General features: G+C 40.3%; 1 long non-coding RNA gene across 1 annotated transcript; it reads right to left on the reverse strand.

Moving 5' to 3' along the window:
* Window positions 1-1,322: 1,322 nt before the first annotated feature.
* Window positions 1,323-2,814, reverse strand: LOC149725024 (uncharacterized). The gene is made up of 2 exons (XR_016386544.1): window positions 1,854-2,814; window positions 1,323-1,689 (listed from the first exon to the last, which is right to left on the reverse strand). It is a non-coding gene; the product is annotated as an uncharacterized LOC149725024 (long non-coding RNA).
* Window positions 2,815-4,745: the final 1,931 nt, after the last annotated feature.

Below are 4,745 nucleotides of genomic sequence, written 5' to 3' on the forward strand. Positions count from 1 at the left end.
GAAAACATCAATTTTCGGAACGTAAACCATAAAATTTAATAACAACATTGCTATTTTGTTGTTTGTATATGCGCCACAGCATGTGTTGTTACATTCATTCCATTAACCTAAAAGCTATTTATTTTGGTAACCTGATTCCTAAGTTTCAAATATACAACGCTACGCAGCTGCAAACTTTCGAAACCCCAAATAAACAGACCCAGGCAGCTGCCAGGCGAAGGTCGGTTTTAAATTGTTGAATAAAACGAAGAACGCACCGTTTTTAACTTATAAAAACTTCCCTTTTCCGCTTCCCCCAGCCACATGGTATGTATATTTTACTTGGAGAGTATAATCAATCACTTGAATGATTTGTTTTTGTTAACTTGCAATTTTAACACAATGTGCGTTTCTATTTCAGTCAGTGAGAAAACTATAACACAAACTAAAACCTACCAGGTATTGTTATGTCAGTTTAGAAGCCAGACTTTAAACCAGTTAATAAATCCAAATGAACGCTATTCTCTTTTAAAGTCTGTATATTTTGACCCGTTTATTCTGTGCTTGTCTTTATTTTTAACCAGAATAAACCTTTTTAGTATTTAGTTTGGTAAGGCTGTGACAGAGGTTACTTATTCGAGCAGTATCGACCAGACAACTTTGCTCTTAGCGTAACTTGCCTTGTCTTTACATTTAACATTAGTCAGCCAACCTTTGGAGCCGTGAATTATATTCTTGAGTATTCCACCAAACGGACGAACGACCGCATAAAATCCACCGATTATACGCACAGTTTGGGTGAAAAGTCTTGCGGCTCTAACTGCGCGTGACGCACCGCTTGATTCGCAACCGTTTCAATTCCAATGTAACGATTTAATCTCAGACATTGTATATTCAAATTACACTGTATAGGTTGTTTACCAAGCGTGTGTATTTGAGCCTTGATAAGTTCAATTCAATTCGTAAATGTGAATGAACCGGCTATGTGAATGAACCGGCGTTTTAGCAGCCTGTGTGCTACCACAGAGGCCGTGTAATGTTCACAAGCGTGAAAGCCGGTGTTACGGTTGCATTGCAGCTCGCTAAGTCGCCAACCACGCACCCACCACTGTCCAGCCATTATAATGGGCATGGCAGCGACACAGCGTCTGGCGTTCCACTTCTTTCTCGTTCTTTTATTCTTTCCTCACTCCGTTATCTCAAGGGAGTGACCCCCGTCGCGAGTGCACGCACACACACGCCTTTGTTACGCCACAAACCTCTCTCTTCTATGCTCCTACGTTTAAGGTAACGTTTCAAAACGGCACTCGAAACAGACGCGGCGTGTAATCGGAAAACGAACGGTGGTGTTTTTGTGTTTTATTCAATAACAACCCGCAAATTATACCTATGTAAAAATACCAACGTTTTGGGGTTGAATGGTCGGGTTAACATTAAATTAATTCATTAAGTTTTTGCGTATTCTGTACCCAGCCATGTAAATCCGTCGTGGCGGTCTTTTTGCGTTGAGAATGCGACTTGTCGATTTCGAGACGATACCTTACCTTTCCTGTGAGCACTAAGAGCAGGAGATTCTTTGTCCGCTTGTCGACATTTTCTGCAAGCGGGCGTCCGATCGTTGTGGTGGAAGCGTACGTTGCCGCCGCAGCATGTCGAATCTTTCGAGATTTTTGTCGCACTTAGCTCCGTAGGAAGATAGGACGAGATTTTCTGTGAAATGCCACCGAGTTAGCGCCACAGCGAGCTGTATTGCAACTGGTTTTGCAAGCGGTTTATCGCAGGTTATTGAAACCTTCAACTTTACCTAACCGAGCAGCCTCTTAACCCATACGGTATGCGGCATACCATTTATAGAGTTCTTAGTACGTGCTTACCGTAGCTCAGGTGACAGAATATGAAGGCGTGTATTATCTTGTAGAAAAGTGCCGAGGTAGTGTACTTCCGCTTGAAATGGTATCACGCAATGTCGAGCAGCAGTTGCAATACAGCACCAAAACTGCTTTACTTTTCATGTGCTTGTTTATGTTTAAAGGGCTGTAGTAGTAGATGTATATTGCCAAAGTAGCGAGATCGATATATAAAAACCATGCAAACGTACCAACCGTCGCTATCGTTCATGTCCGCTTTGAACGATATTATTCAAAAAGCTTGTCAAAATAAGTTTTCAGTTTCCGCTATTTTGAGCTTTAGTTTAAATTGTGTTTTTAATGCACAAGTTCTTCCATTTCAGTACTTTAGTTACTTATTTCAATGGCGCCCGAACTATAACACAAGGTCTTTATACCGTTTCATTTTACGACATATGTTGCTGTAACGGGTATTGCGTCTGCTTTCTGGATTATGGCCACAGTACGACCTTGCGGCACGCAACGGTTGTATGCAGTAAGGCTGATCTGCACTTAACGTCGCTGCTGTTTATTTATGCGCGATTTAATTTTAAACCATGCAAGATTGCGCATCCAACTAGGCATTATGCACAACGTTTAATATAGCAGGTTTCGGGCATAAAAATGGAATTTTCTATTGTTGTCAATTGAACCTAAGCAGCCTCGTCAGTCTTATGCATTTTTAATAAGCTACCACGAAGTGGCCAGGGTAATTATTTGCCAAACCAAAAACTTTTTACGTGACCCATTTTCGATCAGTGCTAAAGGTTACAGGGTGTATTTTAAACACACGAGTGATAATATGTCAACTAATTGCAGTAGCAGGCCATATTGACTAGAAAAACGTAATTTATTGCTCCTGTTCTATTTTTAGCTTATTCAAATAGTAGTTTTCATAGAAGCCTATTCAACAATTTTCTACGATACGGTAAATAGGAAATGATTATAAAAGAACGACTGTATTGAATGTATTAACCATGGTCCATATAATAGAAAACCTATTTTACTTGTTTACTCTGTGTTTAAAATTAGGGTTCAAAGAATCTATCAGCTTGACATATAAGCGTTCGTTTGACAGAAGGCAGTTACGTCACAATACGCTTTGTTTAGCAGACCACGAAAGGCGTTTAACTTGCACGTAACCCAAAATCGCGCAAGTGAATAGAACACGACTTTTGGCTAATAATGTTAGCAGCAGTGATATGGTTCAATACTCCGTTTTACTTAGAGTGTAATTCTGTCCCTTGCACTCTGATAATAATTAACTTGTGTGTATGTTGTAATTAAATTAAGCACACCTGAGTAAATGTGAGGTTTATTTAATCTATCGTTCACGGGCAACAGGTGCTTTTGGTTAAACGCAGCATTCTACTTTAACCTTCCCGTACCACAGTATGTGTATTGGTTCATATTTACACCTAGCGAAATTAGTCATAAATCAATTGCTTGCAAATTTTTGGAATAGTTTCCGCCACCTTTTGTTGAATTCTTAGCATTTTAAATCCGATCTTGAGTGGCAGCTTAGCTAGCCGCATGTGCGTCACGACACATTACAACAGCGATTTTTATCTTGGTTTATTTATTTAAACTAATCAAACGTGCTCAACTGATTGCACGAAGCAAAGGCTAAAAATCATAACCTGCTTTCGCTAAACGTGTTTGCAAAATTAGTTTATTGAAAATCTTATTTTTGTGTTACCTGGTATTTCGAGTTACTCATACAAGAACATAAATAGATTCCTACTTTGCCTTGCCTCGTGGCCTGCTTTTGCAATATGGCGACGCTAAAAAATGTAACGTGATATATGCACGGTCGCTTCCCGAATATTTTCACTGCTTTTAACAAGCAATGAAGGATCATTATGAATTTATTGCACCACGACTTTGTACGGTATTTATCAAACCCGAAATTTAGCAATATTAAAGCCGTGGATAATGTTACACTTTAGTATGAAACTCTAAGCAGTCTGACGAGTAAAATATAAGCCTTGTTTTCTTGTGTTCTATTCAGTGTGGGTGGAGTGGTACGACATGTCACTGTCAGGGTAGCGTTTTTTTGCCAGAGTTGACACATTACCCCAATACCCAATGTTCGATCGTTGGTTCTTAAAATTTAAAATTACGATCAAAATCGTATTTGTAATGTTTAAGTTTCAGATTTGCTTGTTTGGTTGCTTGCCATGTACAGTGACAGCTGTCTGACGAAATACTTTCCGTATATTTCGCTTGCCTTCCCTGCAAAAGTGTTGGGCGGCACCGTTTGATGCCGGGCATTATGACGTCACAGAAACCGCTATTCGCGTGTGTGCGACGCCGGGCGTGCGCTGTCTCCTTTCCGAACAGATGGCCGGAGAATTCCGGAGTTGGTGGTTCGTGTGTACCTTACCAGCATTAATTGATCCGGCGTTCCGCACGGAAAACGCACGCGGAAACCATCTACGTACTTCCACCAGATACTACACTGTTAGTGCTGGCATCGGCCGCCATTAAAATGACGTCTCACGACCGCAATTTGTGACTCAGGTTTACGAAGATTGCCCGCTATGACGCTAGTGACTGTTACGTAACAAGTATCGTCCCCGCTTAAGTAGCTTGCCACTTTGGAACGTTTCAGACTTTTTACGGCAGCATAATTTTAATACTTTCGTAAATACGTTATTTACTATTTTCCTGCCTTTCGATAAATCATTGGCTCTAATAAGGGGCGGACTTTCGTCAAATAGTATTGTGACGTAACAGAAAGCACGGCGCACTCTTTTCCGTCGTCACGTTCTATCATTGTGCTCATTTTAGTTCATGGATAAATTAGTACACCCGATTCTATGTATGTTTCGTACAGCTGTTTGCTTATGTCTATATAAAAGGAAGAAAAGGGAAAAG

Source organism: Ciona robusta, chromosome 14 (assembly GCF_009617815.1).
Source record: "Ciona robusta chromosome 14, ASM961781v2".
NCBI classification, from domain to species: Eukaryota; Metazoa; Chordata; class Ascidiacea; order Phlebobranchia; family Cionidae; genus Ciona; species Ciona robusta.